The 15,344-nt window shown below is 43.1% G+C and overlaps 1 protein-coding gene and 1 pseudogene across 31 annotated transcripts in view; one reads left to right on the top strand and one right to left on the bottom strand.

The window, feature by feature from the left end:
• BMP4 (bone morphogenetic protein 4) overlaps positions 1 to 15,344 on the top strand; it is a 348,264-nt gene that overhangs the window by 47,389 nt on the left and 285,531 nt on the right. For 28 of the 31 annotated variants that reach the window (XR_007412341.1, XR_007412338.1, XR_007412336.1 and 25 more), the window contains exon 5: positions 5,751 to 6,239. The exons of the other annotated variants lie outside the window; for them this stretch is intronic. The gene's annotated coding sequence lies outside the window, so the exon portion shown is untranslated. The remainder of the gene's footprint in view (positions 1 to 5,750; positions 6,240 to 15,344) is intronic. 31 annotated transcript variants of the gene reach the window in all.
• Positions 10,304 to 11,119, bottom strand: LOC112657555 (rho-related GTP-binding protein RhoG-like; annotated as a pseudogene).

The following is a 15,344-nucleotide window of genomic DNA, read 5'->3' as shown; positions in this document are numbered from 1 at the left end:
AAAGGGCACAGTTCCTGAGCCCTGGGAATGATAGTTGTAGCTGGAGTGGAGGGCTGCAGGAGAGGAGCTGTGGTTTTTAGGAAAGGATGTGTCCAATTTGTGGAGACCTAGCAAGGAAGGTGCAGGGGGAACAAATACCCTGACCTCCCTCTCATCTTGCCCTCTGATCTTCTGCTAGTGCCTCCCATTGGCCAACCTCAACTAGAAGCCAGAGAGCAGGGGAGCCCAAGATGAAGTCCATGTGGGTCAGCCTTCCTGGACACAGAGCAGAGTGGAGAAGTGTAGACGGTGGATCTGGAGGGATAAGTGGCAGACATCCAGCAGGGCTAGTGTGCAATGTATATTGGCAGTTAGTCGTTCAGTTCTGTCTTATTGGGTATTGAGTTCTAGTCACGCCTACTTGGAAGTGGCTTGCTTTAGTACAAATAAGGAGTCTTTAGGCCTAAGAAGTGCCTGGCTCAGTACAAATCTAACTGTGTGTGTGTGTGTGTGTGTGTGTGTGTGTGTGTCAGAGTGTGGCTAGGTGGATCACCATGGGATTTTAATATATTCAGTTACTTGGAAAACATTTTTTAACAATGAGATTAGAGAGATATTTATTTACTATGTAAAAATGGTGTTGGCTCGAGGACAAAGAAGAGAAGGGGGAAGATGAGATTAAAAGCAAATTCATGGTTTGTGGTGAAAGTGAGGAAACTTCTCTCTCTTCTAATTTCCTTTGTTGCTATTTTAGTGCAGTTTTTGCAATCAATGAAAAAGAAAGAGAAGCCACTGGTCACCTCGATGAGCTTGTGTAGGCTTCTGGATGGGCATGCTGGCTATACCAAGCATCTTGGATGAGGAAGCCTTTAAACATGAAAATTTCTTGCCTGAGTCTTGGAAACTTAAACTAGAATCCATGTGAGGTTCATTTTAATAGAGCCCTCTAGGTTTTTAAGCATTTTTTCCCATAATTACTTCTGTTTTCTTTATAAGCAGTTTTATGGGGAGTGGAGGGGAGGTATTTTACTTTACCCCTTCAAGTGGCTTGGTGCCCGGTTCCCAGGTCACTGTGGATGCAGAGTGAGATTGAGCGTCTTACACAACTTCGGATAAGTGGGACATCCAATATTCTGAGGCCTGTCCTTTCTTTTGGGGAGGCACAGGGAGAAAGGTGGTGATTGCTGGGTGTGGTGCGAGGGGGTCGGGGGAGCCAGGGTGTCCCAGAATGCTGCAAAGGGCAGCAGGTCTCCCATCTCACCTCTCCCTGATGGGGAGGCTTCGGCACCTGCCAGTCAAAGCTGGTATCATTAATGTTTATCAGTGTCCACAGACCAAATACCAGACCCTGTTCCTGGCACATGAGGAGTGGGGACGGGCAGCTTTAGTCCTTTTCTTTCTAACCACAACTGCAAACCTGACACCAATATCTTTGGACTGTCATGAGAATTTACCCTGAGAAAAATGTTTTAGTTGAAAGGTATTGTTTCTGATCTCATGGACTATGACCAGTTGACAAGTTATCTGAGCTGAACTGGATCGGGGGCCTGGCTTCCAGATGTGAACTGGTAGTTTGGTTTTCCACATTCTCTCACTCCTATCTGCCCAAAAAGGATGAAAAAGAAAAAAAATGTGTGCGTGTGCACTTGTGTGTTTTTGAGGGGAAATAGCTAGCTGGTTCCTGGCATATATCTGATGTCTTCAGGTTGGGACCGTGTCTAATGAGAATTTTGTTTGTATGAAATAGAGATGCCTGCTATTCTAAGTAAACTGCAGCAAGATAGTTTTCTGTGTTAGCTCAGTGCAAAGAACCAGGATAGGCTTATGGCACAATTTACCAGCAGCTGATTATGGCCTCCAGATTTGTAGCAAAATTAAAAACTTAAAAAAAGACTACCTGGTAAAGTGTCTTTGCCTCAGCATGATTGCTTCATATATATATATATTTTAAAGATTTTATTTATTTATTCATGAGATACACACACACACACAGAGGCAGAGACACAGGTAGAGGGAGAAGCAGGCTCCAAGCAGGAAGCCTGATGTGGGACTTGATCCCGGCTCTCCAGGATCAGGCCCTGAGCCGAAGGCAGATGCTAAACCACTGAGCCACCCAGGGATCCCCCATATTTTTATCTTTGGTAAGAAATTCATTTTGAGTGATCTAAAATGTCTTAAATGTCAACTGTGCATTTGAGATGGAATCTAATAAGACAAAGAATGGGCCTATCACCTGTGAAGGGGAAGTGGAGGGAAATAGAATAGAATAGAATAGAATAGAATAGAATAGAATAGAATAGAATAGAATAGAATAGAGAGGCCTAGCTTAAGGTGCTTTCACGAGTTCTGGAGATAAATTCACAGTCTGTGCATAAGTCCCATTTGTTCCCATGCCAACCTTCCTGCTTGCCCGCTTGCTTTCTTTCTTTCTTTCTCTTCTTTTTTTTAAAAAAATATTTTATTTATTCATTCATGAGAAACACAGAGAGAGAGGCAGAGACATAGGCAGATGGAGAAGCAGACTCACTGTGGGGAACCTGATGCAGGACTCGATCCCAGGACTCCAGGATCACAACCTGAGCCAAATGCAGACGCTTAACCATGGAGCCACCCAGGAGGAGGAAGCCACCCTTCCTGCCTTTTCTAAAATTGGAATTTTGTCTGTGTACCTGTACTTCCAGCAGCAGGGCCTGTGTCACAGTAGAAATCTTTCTAGCTTTGGAGCTGGATATAACCTGGAAATAGTCCAGTGAACTAAAGGCAAGACTTTTTTCTGCGCTTCCTTTTCTTAATTTACAAAAGAGAATACTAATTGCTTACCCTGTAAGATCCTTGTGGTGCTTACATGAAACAACACATACAGTTATCTTACATTAAGTTTAATCATTATTTAAGTAATTTTAAACTAGATCTTTCCTTACTCTTGCCTGACTTCCTGAGCCCTCAAATGCAAAAAAATGTGAAATACGGGAGGCAAGGTGCTGGACCCCAAAGAGAGAGTGTGTGGGGCTGATAAATTAGGAAAACGGCATGACACCACATTCGGAATGGTTGAAGATGGGCAGTGGTAACCGTGTCTGCAAAACATCGTTTTGCCAGCATGGGCAGCGCTCCACACTATTTCTAAAGGGCAACCTAAATTCAAGTCTGATTTCCTGGAGGGTTTCAATCCACTTCCAAGCCATAGTGACTGGACAAGTGATTCTCAAACCCTGCCTTTTCTCAGGCCCCAAGTCTCTGACCGAGAACTCTCTCTGGCTCTGCTTTGTAACTGTAGCCGGGCCGCACACAGGAGATCCAGTGCAAGTGCAAGGACAAGACAAAAGCATTAAAGATTGTTTCAAAATCAGAGACAAATGTAAACTAATATAAAAATAACAGTATTCTCTTGACCCCATATTTTTGAGGCTTGATGGGCCTCTGAGCTCTCTAACGTATTGTTTCATGGTTTAATCTGCTTTGCATTGCTCTGAATTTAGTGATGCCGGGAGAGCAAGGGTATGGGACTCTAGGAACTAAAACAAAGAACAGAAAAACAGGGGGTGCTTGGAACATTAAATTTTTAAAATATTTTTTGTTTTCTTTTCAGAAATGTATCTCCTTGTACTGTTGAAAAAGAAATCCACACAGAAAGTTTTTTTTTCAAAGAAGTCAGTGTGTGTGTGTGAGATAGATCGCTATATATTTATGTTTGTGACTGATAGATTTTGTTTATCACATTAGAATAATAAAGAAGGGGCAACCTGGGTGGCTCAGCGGTTTAGCGCCATCTTCAGGCATGATCCTGGAGACCTGAGATCGAGTCCCACATCAGGCTCCTTGCATGCAGCCTGCTTCTCCCTCTGCCTGTGTCTCTGCCTCTCTCTTCTCTCTGTGTCTCTCATGAATAAATAAATAAAATCTTAAAAAAAAGAATAATAAAGAAAATATTAGTATAGAACAATAGGGGACTTGAGTGCTTTCTTCCCTTCCTCCCTTTTTCTTCAAAAATTTCTAAAATAAATCTACAAGGTAAAATATAGGGATGTAAAAAAAAAAAACCCACACAAAGGTGCTCTAATAGTTAATGTTTAACAATTTGGAAATGAGCTATTTATTTGTTGTAACTTTAAAATTCAATCTGTTGTGTTTATCAAACACCTATTAAGTGCCTAGAAAAAATAAGTAGGCTCCTCAGTTCTTATTCCTAAAAAGCTTACAGTCTTGTTGGAACCAGGGTGGGTGGAGAGCCTAAACACATAGGAAATAGGGTTATGGTAACCCAAATGAATGTATATAGACGCTCAAGAACTTTTGAGGTGGTGGAATGACCCAATGATGGCTGGAAGGCTAAGAATGCTAGAGGTAGAGTCGGAGATAAGACCATATGGGACTTTTGAGAGGTTTTCTTCTTCTTACAAAAGGGCCCCAATAAAGCAATTGTTTGTGTCCCCCACTAACCCTGGCACATATGGAGGCCAAAGAGTGAAGCAAATATTAGTGCCACGTTTCCTTTCTCCCCTGAGCAGAGAATGTAAGCAACTGGAAAGCCCTTCTCACTTTGCTTCAGGAGACAACAGACCTAAGTGATTTTCAGCAAACCTGTTGTCAGTCCAGATCTGCCAGAAACAATGACCAGACCTCAGCTTCCAAGCCTGGGCTGTTCTAGAAGACCATAAGCTCTGTGACTTGAAGTTGTTTATTCTCCCTGGATGCTCAGAGTGGGGCTTTGGCGCATTGTGGTCTGTGCCTGATTTTAGCTGGTTGAATTGTATTAGTCTTGATGCTACGTTTTTAATTTGAGGTCCCTGGGATCTTTCCAGTCTTTCAGTTTAAATGTCACCACTCAGGGAGGTCTGTCTGGATGGCCCTACCTTACGTGGTCACAGCCTCTCTTATTCTTCAGCACAGCATCCTGTTTATTTTGCTGGAGGCACTTGTCGCAAAAGAATTATTTTATTAGTTTTGATGAAGAGAGTGTTCCCTCCATACTAAGACAGCATTATGTGTCAGTAGTTTTAGAGAAAGGAAGGCTAAAGTCTCGAGAGGGGTTTTAACTCTCTTTTCCAATAGCCTTCTGGAAGTTTACATATGACTACAGGTCTGCCGTCCTTCCCTTGCTGAGTATCACAAGGTTTCCTCTTTCCCAACTGAGTGTCATGACCCCAAGGCCCTTCTCTGTAGGTGCTTAGGCTCATCTGGAGTAATTCCAATGTGGCTAGACCCTGGGAGTGGTGGGCCCAGTCTCCGGGTAGTTGGCACTTGTGTCCATCTGTCCAGTGCACTTTTGATCAATGTCAAAAATGTATTTTGAGTTCTGAGTCTAGGGTATCTTTCTTTGACCTCTACTTATATTTGGTACTTAATGTTTGTCTTTCCTGCTGGATTATTCATACCGCAAGGAGAAGGACCATGTATGTCTTGCTCTTTCTCCTATTCCCAGGGTGTCTGACCTGTACAAGGTCCTCAGTCAAGGTCAATCTTTGCTTCTTCCCATCCCCTCTAGCCACTTTTTAACTTCTGAAATACCCTCCAATTTCCCAGCACCCGTGTAACCCATTTGACCCACCCAAACTTATAGGGTGATGAGGAAGGAGTAGTAGAATCACTGCTTCAGATTCTTCCACTAATTGTTAACGATCTGTCTTCTGGGTTTGGGAAAGAGGTGGAAGATTACAGGGAGTCCCCAGAAGTCACCCCTCAACTCCCCATGTTTCTCACCCCCCAACCCAACTTTTTGATTCAGCCTGGCAGTTATTTGTTTTTAATTGGCCTCTCCTGTCCTCTTGCAGTCTCTCAGCCCAGCTCCCTATGTGGGCCGTTCTTGTTCTTGGATGCTTGGATCGCTCTTTATCTCCTCGCCATCTGTGTAAGGGGATCCTGCCAAGATGATCAGATGTGAACTCAGCGCCAGAAACATTTTAATTAATTTATGGTGATAAAATGCGAAAAGAAAACCAATGAGGAAAGTCTGGGCCAAAGAAAATTAAACATAAGAGGAAACAAAGAAACTGGAGCCATGCGGCCTTGGAAGGAAGGGCCTGGTTGGCAGAGGAGCCAGCAAACACTCTCTCTTGCCCTCTTCACTTTTTTAATAACGCCCAAGTGGAAAAGCCACAGAGGACCCAGAAACTGGAGGGAGGGGAGGGAGAAAACTGAGTAGTTTGCTATTTGTCTTGACTTCTGGATTAGGTCAGCTGAATGTGGGTGTGGAGAAGACAGACAGCAAGGCTGTAGGATTGCAGACCCCTGTTATAATAGGGGTAGCCGGTGTTTCTCAGGTAAGCGGAAGACGGAAGTGTCTTAAGCTAAGTCAGTATTTAAAGTAAGTACGGCTTCACTGCAGCCTGGCAAACACTACTTGGGTTGGGCCATGCCTAGATTGGGAAAACACTAAAGGAAACTGGTATTAGCTGGCTTTTTCCCAGCTGAGATGAAAACAGGCTGGCAGTATTTATTTGTTGGCTACCAGGTCATTTGACTTATTTGCAAGGTTTTTCTCCCCCTGCTCCTTTTTTTAAATGTGAAACACTGAATGCTGAATAAGGACAAATTTTGCAGTGACTATTTCCAAGTGAACTTTCGATGAATATAAGAAAAAAGGGAAATGCTTGTGAACCAGCACATAGGAGTTCTATCAAAAAAGGAATTGTTTTGTATCTAATTTATTTGGATATTTTATTTTTATACATATGATGGTCTTAATCCAGCTGGTGTAATTCAAGGAAAATAATATATTCTTAAAAACAACCAGGAGAAGAAAAAGCAGTGAAAGGAAAAGGGGACATGTTAGTTGAAGGCAAGGAAAGAAATTAGCCAAACTTCTCAGGAGTAATCTAGAGCACATATTACCATTTTTTTCTAATGAAGAGGGAACTATTTAAAATCAAATCAAATCAAATAGGTTTATGTTGAATTTAGTAATGGATCATTTTTACACTGATTTAAGAGAATAATAGAATTTTAGAGCTGTAAGTGATTTTACACTATGGGTCTGAATCAGAACTACCTGGAGAGGTTTTCTTTTTCTTTTTAAAAATTTGCACAATTGAAGGGTGCCTGGGTGGCTCAGTCAGTTAAGCATCTGCCTTCACTCAAGTCATAATCCCAGGGTTCTAGGATTGAGCCCTGTGCGACGTGGGGCCAGGCTCCCTGCTCAGCAGGGTGTCTGCTTCTCCCTCTCCTTCTGCCCATGCCCCTTGCTTGTGCTCTCTCTCTCACAAATAAATAGAATCCTTAAAAAAATTTACATGATTTGGCTTCACCTAACAGGGCTTATAGGGTGAGGGATTGTTATATGTATTTGATAAAGCCTGCAAGAGATTCTGATATGTATTCCCATTCATTCATTCATTCATTCATTCAACACTTATTAAGTGCCCACTATGGGCTAGACACTATGGCAGGTGCTGAGAACATTATGGTCAAGAGAAAAAGACATGGTCCCTCCCATCATGGAGGTACGGTCTGTGGGTAATGTACAATCCTTTCATTGTCAGTTAAAGACACTACTACTCTGAGAGTTTAAGTGACCTTCCCTGGATCACCCAATTAGTAGTGGTAAACTAGAATGGAAGGTTATATCCAGATCTCTCAATTTTTCTTTCCATATTCTTTCCATTAGTTACCCTTGCTGATTTTCCGTCTTTTATTTAGACTAATATTAAAATATTTGAGACTCTAATTGTACTGGGCAACAGCTAGTTTCGGATCTTGGTTGAAATTCTTGCTCTACCATGTGTTAGCTTTATGACAGTGGGTAAGTGTATAACCTCTAGCAATGTCCAATCCCCTCATCTTTAAAACAGAATTGTACCTATCACACTGAGATGGAGGGAGTAGATGTGACTATTCTACAAGACAATATAAATGGAAAAATCTGTCCAGAGGCTACAAATCTGGGAGAACTCAATTATTGGAAGTTCTGTCCAGTTCTGTGCTGGAGGCCCCCAACCTTAGTGGGTATTGCTGAGGGTAGGGAGTGGGGGGAGCCAGCCTGAGACTTGGTGGAGCGATCAAGTCTCCTTTATCCTTTGGAATGTGCTGACTCAGTGTTGGGCCTGTTGGCATCAGATGAGTCCTACCATTTAAGCAACAATGGTATACTTAGGATGCTGGTTGGTCTCTGGGGCTCATGAGAAAACACCGGTAGTATTTCCAGAGAAAGCGAGACATTCAGAGTTGGCACAAAAAGAATCTGAAATCGGAGGTAGCAGTCAGCCCTGGAGACAGAGCCTGGAGTATAGTGGCAGTGATTTCAGAAGCCCTTATAGAATGGCTTCTTGGTTTTCAGTGCAGACCTGTCAGCCTTGCCCCAGAGCATGTTGTGGTTACTTCTCATGCTACCTCCTGCTGATCAGCTCAGCAACCTTGGCCTTGGCCTGAGTCTTATGCAAGTTTCCCTGCCAGGACAGAAGTCGCCACCCAAGCTTGCTGTAGGTACCAGAACCAGATCATGACACCATATTAGAAAAGAAGACATGAGAAGAAATTGGTCAGATCAAGAAGTTGGTTGGATGTACCACCAGCAACAAGAGTCAGATTTGTAATGCACTTCTAAAGTCTTTTAGATCTTTATTATTTAAGAGAATATATTGCCTCTTCTAGGAACATGGTCAAGGGAAATGCATATACATGTCCACCGGAAGACACATAAAAGAATATGTATATATTCCGTATATTCAAGATTAGCAGCATTGCATATAATAGCCCCTAGCTGAACACTACTCAAATGCTCATCAGCAGTAGGATGGAAAAATACATAGTGGTATAATCACACAATGGGATGTACAGCAACAAGAATGAACAAACCATAACTACATGAAAGAACATGGTGGACTCTCACAAATAGTAGGGAGTCAGATGCAAACAAGTACTTACACTAACTCCATTTACACATAATATTCAAAACCAGGCAAAACTTATCTATGATGTTAGAAGTCAGGGTAGCGGCTACCTTTGGTGAGAAGGGCAATAACTGGAAATATATGCAAAGTAAGTTTCTGGGTGATATCCTGTTTCTTGATTTGAGTGTCGGTTGTGTGGGATTGTTGAATTTGTGAAAATTCATTGAGCTACATACTTATAAATTTTTTGCCTCAATATCTACATACTGAGTTTCAATGAAAAGTTTACTAAAAAGAATGTGTTAACATATCTGCACCATTATCAACATAGATTGCTGTCTGGACTCGAAATCTGCCATGTGGTTTTTCTACCGGTAAATGATAAAGTAATACTCAGTGTTTTATTTTCTTTCTTTCTTTCTTTTTTTTTTTTTATACTCAGTGTTTTCTTATGGCTGGCACAGAATAGGCATTCAAAAAATATTTGTTGAATAAATGAAGGATGGGTCGTAGCTTTTCTGTGGGACAGATAGGCTATAAAGTAACAGTGCCAGGGCGTTATGTAAGAGTGCTTGGGGAAATTTCTATTATCAGAGATTTTCATGTTCTAAACCACTGTGTCAGGCATTTAGGAGGGGAAACTCACACTTCCTGTGCACCATCTGACTTAAATTGGTGTGTGCAAATAAATGCAAGGTACTCTTCATTGGTGATAGAGAGCAGCCCACACTTAGGATAACCTCCCTGTAAGGAGCTCTTCGTCTGTTCCACAGCCCCCAGAGCCCTCCATTAGGCCCAGTTCAGCTGGATCTTTGATGTCATCTCTGTGTAAAGGCTACCCAATCATTTTCTCTTGGTCTTTTTTTTTTTTTTTTTTTTTTTCTGCAGCAGAGGAAACTTCAGCTTTATTGAAATCACTGGCTATCGGAAGGGAGGTAGGTGAGGGACTGGGGTAGATAGGTGATGGGGATTAAGGTGAAGGGCACTTGTGATGAGCACCAGGTTCGTGTGGCAGTATTGAATCCCTATCTTACACACCTGAAATTAATAGTACACTGAGTGTTAACTAACTGGGATTTAAATAAACACTTAACACCCCACTGGTTCCTGACTTATTTGACCACAAAACCTTGTTTCAAAACATTTATCTATTAGTATCTCCCAGTACTTTGAAAAAATGCTGCTTAAGCACTTTTGCAAGCATGTCTCATCTCAAGAACATGCCGACATTGGGAACACCCAGAAATCACACATAAGATGGCTTTCCAAAATTAGTATATCAAGAAGTTTAAGTCCATGATATGAAAACTGTAGATTTGTCTTTCTTTGAGGCACTTGTTTAATAGTAAATATGGCTAGGAAAGCCACATTTAGAGGTGAAAGTCAGTCTCTCTCTCATTCTCTCTCTCTTCCCCCGCAAACTTCCAAGCAGCCAGGTATAAACTAGGCTGTCTTTGTTCATCCAATAGCCTGGAGTCTAGGGTTTCTAGGAAAAGAGACAAATGGCTCATGCTGGCATTGTCCAATGCTATCAAAGGAGTCCCTCTTTTTCTCCCTAGGTGCAGTCTCCAAGTAGCACCCCCCAAAGCTATAACAGTACACACTTCTTGGTGCTCTTCTTTGTAGCAGGGTAAAGCACAGCCCGGACAGCTTCTGAAAACACCTCATGCACTCCATCCTGCAGCAGGGCCGAACATTCCAGATTCCAGACTTCACTGTCCCTGCTTGTTTGGCCAGGGAAGTGCCTTGCTGAGGAGTTGTGGGCACTAGGCTCTGTTCCTTCAGCTTCTTCACTGTCTCAACATCATTCCGCAGGTCTCTCTTGGTCCCTACTAGCAGAACAGGTACATTGGGGCAGTGATGGGAGACCTCCGGGTGCCGCTTATGCCTCACATTGGCATACGAGGATGGGTTGCCAATGGAAAAACAAATGACAAAGATATGTCTGGGGGTAGGACAGCGTTCGCAGTCGGTCATACTCCTCTTCGTCAGCTGTGTCCCACAGGTTCAGGCTGACGATCTGGCCATCTACAGAGGTCTGGGCGCTGTAGTTGTCAAAGACAGGGGGGATATACTCCTCAGGAAAGGCATTTGTTGTGTAACTGATGAGGAGGCAGGTCTTCCCGACAGCCCCATCTCCTACAACCACACATTTGATTGTCTGCATTCTTCCCTTAGAGTCCGTGGAGTCCATGAACTGCTAGAGGCTAAACTTCAATAGATCCTAGAAGCCGCCTCTGAAGTGTGTAATATTATGCGTATGTACATAAGTGAATTTTTCTGGCAAAGTGGTCGCCTCCTATGCTGTTCACTGTGGCAGGCAGAGGCTCCAGGGCAACTCTCGCCGGGGTGGGCAAGGCTCGGAGGGCTGGGCGCCACATCCGGGCAGCTACCCTCTCTTGGTCTTTGATGAGTAAAATGTGGGTGGGAGATGTTTCACCTTGGGGCACGGCTTGTGGTAAGGCAGAAAATGCCTCATCTTGTTGGGGTACAAGAAGGGAAATTAAAAGATATCATGAACTGGTACACAACAGATTGACTCTCAGGTCTGCCAAACATCCTCCAGGAAGTATGACAGGGCATGCACACAGAGTTGCCAAGGGGGACACTGTGGAGGTACCAGCACTACAGGTCACCCTAACTCCAGCCTGAGTGGAATCTCTGTCAGTCTGATGCACCTTCTAGTCAAACCTGTTAGGAATCTAAAGGTGTCAAGAGTTTCAGAACTCATTTAATTAAGCCACAGAAAAGACCTGTGGAGGTAATTTTCCATTAGAAGACGGGGGAGGGGGTGAACGTGCAAATATGCATCACACATAGATCCAGTCCTGCCCATAAAGCCTGGATTTTGTTTCCTTTTCAAAGGCCCATAAAACATCATACTCTGGAACTCAAATACAACAAACAGCACAGTATCAAGAAATGTGTGCCCTTTGAAACCTGGTTTCCAAAGATGTGATTCCTTTGACTTTAAAGGTAGCTGCCGTTGGGGTGCCTGGGTGACTCAGTTAAGTGACCAACTCTTGATTTTAGCTCAGGTCAGGATCTTAGGAGTTATGAAATTAAGTCCCACTTTGGGCTCCATGCTCAGTGGGGAGTCTGCTTGAAATTCTTTCCCTGGGATCCCTGGGTGGCTCAGCAGTTTAGCGCCTGGCTTTGGCCCAGGGCATGATCCTGGAGTCCTGGTATCGAGTCCCACATCGGGCTCCCTGCATGAAGCCTGCTTCTCCCTCTGCCTGTGTCTCTGCCTCTCTCTCTCTCTCTCTCTTTCTGTGTGTCTCTCATGAATAAATACATAAAATCTTTAAAAAAAATTCTTTCCCTCTGTTCTCCCTCCCACTTTCTCTCTCAAATAAATAAATAAATAAATAAATCTTAAAAAAAAAATAGCTGCCCTTCTCTTGGGTCTGGTGGTACAGACCAAGAAGTCTTGGTTTTCTAAGTGCAATTCTAGAACAGAGTTCTTTATACCATGTGGAATGGTGGTGAGCTAATATTCCACTGGGGTGTCTCAGAGGTTTGCTTCTTTTTAATTATGAAGTTGCTAAACCATCTTGTGTAACAGGAGTATCTGCATTTTGCCAAATGTCAAATAATGATGACATTTGCATAGAGATGAAGTCAAGGGGTGAAGCCTGTCTTCCAAGGGCAGTCTGGTTCACAGGGTCTTGTGGAGCCCATCCTAGAGGACTAGATACCCTAGGTTTAAGTGCTCAGGTCTCTTGGCCTTGAACATTATCCTTGGAGGACAGCCATCAGTGGGGTAAGCCTCTGGTGGCCTCTCCTCTGCCAAGGGCTAGGGCAATCAACACAGTAGGAGAGAGCAGATGTAGTGGTTGGGGAGGATAGTGGAAAAGAGCTGGGAAGTGTAGGATTTGGAAAAAACAGAAAATGCCAAAAGACCCAGGTGTTGAAAGACAAACCAACAAACATACAGTTAGCATTGAGCCCTGGGTTTTCTATGAATAATCCTTCTCCTCCTTCTGCTTCTAACACTGAAACCCCTAGATCCACTTTGGGGGTGACAAAAAGGCTTCCCTTTTATACATTTGAGAGAGACAATAAGAAAGCAAGGTTTATTGATCGTAAAAATCCCTGCAGATCTGGCCATGTGAACTGTGGGAAGGTCCACATTCATGTGTCCCTCTTGGGCATTTGTTTTTTTCTCTGCTACAGGGCAAAGATATTAAACTTTATGATCTCTTAGCATGAAAGTTCTGAGTTCCATAGTATCTTCCAAACAGTTTGCTAAGGAGGTGCTTCCACCAGAGGCTTCAGTTAAAATCTGAATGTGTATCCTATGAAAGATAATGTTGTAAGCCTCATTAAAACGAATACTTCAGGTCAGTTGCACTTGCCAAATATACTTGATACTGGGATTCAGGACACAGGCTTGACTCATTTATATCAGAAGAAAAGGGAGGAACATTCTGGAGAAAGGGGAACTGACCAAGGAGCTCAGGATTGAGTGATGTTCTATGGAGAATGCTCTGCCCACTATCTGACAGGAGGGGTTACTTGAGGCAATTGGCAAGATCCTGGAGGTGGAAGTTTTTTACCCTCATAACTGGCATCAGGAAGCTGGAACCCTTCAGGATAACTTAAGGCAGCCAACCTTTGAAATGGTCCTCAATGGTGCCTGCCTCCTGATATTCACAGTCTTGGGTAATCTTCTCCCATTGGGTAAGGGCTGGACCTAGAATCTTATACCTAATACATGCAAGGGTAGGGAAGGTCTATAACATATTTGTCATCAATACATGCTTACTGAATAATTCTAGTTTCCCCAATGAAAACCTATTTCTATCAGTCATGATCCTAGTAATCAGACCACAACTTTTGTTTAAAAACAATGACCCATTTATGACATTGAATATGTTAGATTTATGAGCCTTGAATTGAAGAAGAGCATTTGTAGTAGCTGCCTTCAGAGTATGGGTTTCCTGAAGAGAATTCTAGCCAACCACTACAAGTCTGTGCATCTTTTTTTTTTTTTTTTTTTTTTAAAGGTTTATTTATTTAAGAGAGAGAGAAAGAGAAAGAGAGAGTGTGGGCAGGGGAAGGGGCAGAGGGAGCAGGAGAGAAGCAGACTCCCTGCTGAAGACTTCCCACTGTAGACTCCCTGCTGAGCAGAGATCCCTGATGTGGGGCTTGATCTCTCCACCTTGAGATCATGACCTGAGCAAAAATCAAGAGTCAGATACTTAATTGAGTCACTCAGGTGCCCCTGGTCTGTACCTTCTTGGGTAAAATGCTTTCTTGAGCCTGTGCAGCTCAAGCCCCGGACTTAAAGCTTAAACTAAGTCATACACAATGTCCCTCTGCATATGCAGACATATTTTAAAGCAAATTATTTACCACCAGTGGTAAATAATAAGTGGTAAAACCCTTGCAGAAGGGTTCTTGTTCATGTTGATGGCCAAACCCCTAGTCTCCTATTTTTCTTTAAATTTATTTCTTGCTTTCTCATTCTCCACCTAGTACCCTGGGGTCTTTCTGACACTTGATAGGACTAAAAGAGATGATTCTTTGGCCAAAGATTTCAGTTTCTTACCACTCCATAGTGGGGTTCAGAAAAAGAGATGAAGAGTGAAGGGAGGAGTTGAGGTGGTGGACCTGCACTAACTTTCGGCTCGCAGAGCCATGGACTCTATGTCCATGGCTGTGGGAGGTTGTACAGGTGCAGCAATCATGGCTTAGACGTAGTGGGTGTCCCAAGGCTCCATCCATGCTAGACATCTGGCCATCAGGTCTCCCTTTTCTTGGACTGGGCTGGCTGACATATCAAGAATGACTAGACATTCTGGGCCGTCCAGGCTCAAAATCTCATCAATGTTTTAAAAATATTTAGCTCAAAGCCAAGCATGGCATTGGTACCTACATTCTAACCACTGTCCTTTTAGGTGCTCTACCCAACACCTTTTGAAATGCATCAGCCCATTTTATATTAAAGATCTTCAGGCTTCCAGGTCTCTGAGGGCAGTTGGGTGACCCAAGGCAGCAAGCCTTATTACTAGATGGAGTTTTGGGGTTTAAGGCCACAGAGAAGGTATCTTGGGAACTCCTTACAAAATATTCCTAAACCAGTAAACAATGAAAATGAAACAGACTGGGTGAAGTTTTGCAAAATAAAAAATAAATTGACCCTTTCCCAGAATAATTTCTTTTTCCTTATTTTGAAGGAAGCAGCTGGTGGTAGGCAATGGCTTAGCCCTGCCTCCTCTTATCCCCATGGGCTTCAGCCATTCATTAGTATCCTACCTTTGCTTATGGTTACTTATTCCCTTTCCTCAGAAGATCAGAGTTTTAATAGTAATCCTGAATCAATTGAGGAATTGACTTTCAGCACATGCACGCACAGGTTTGGTGGACGTGCATGATATAGGTGCAGAGCAGCGGTTCCTGCACTTCCTGAGAGAGTGCCAACACCCATCAAATATGATTTGGCCAAGGAGTGAAAACAGTGAAGCCCCCTGGAAGCCCCCCAACCTTTGGTCTCTGGGCTGGTGGGGACCACTTGGATTGTGCCCACAGAAACAC

Source organism: Canis lupus, chromosome 8, assembly GCF_003254725.2.
Source record: "Canis lupus dingo isolate Sandy chromosome 8, ASM325472v2, whole genome shotgun sequence".
Taxonomy (NCBI): Eukaryota; Metazoa; Chordata; class Mammalia; order Carnivora; family Canidae; genus Canis; species Canis lupus.
The sequence above is the reverse complement of the archived record's forward strand: the minus strand, read 5'-3'. Positions and strand labels throughout refer to the sequence as shown.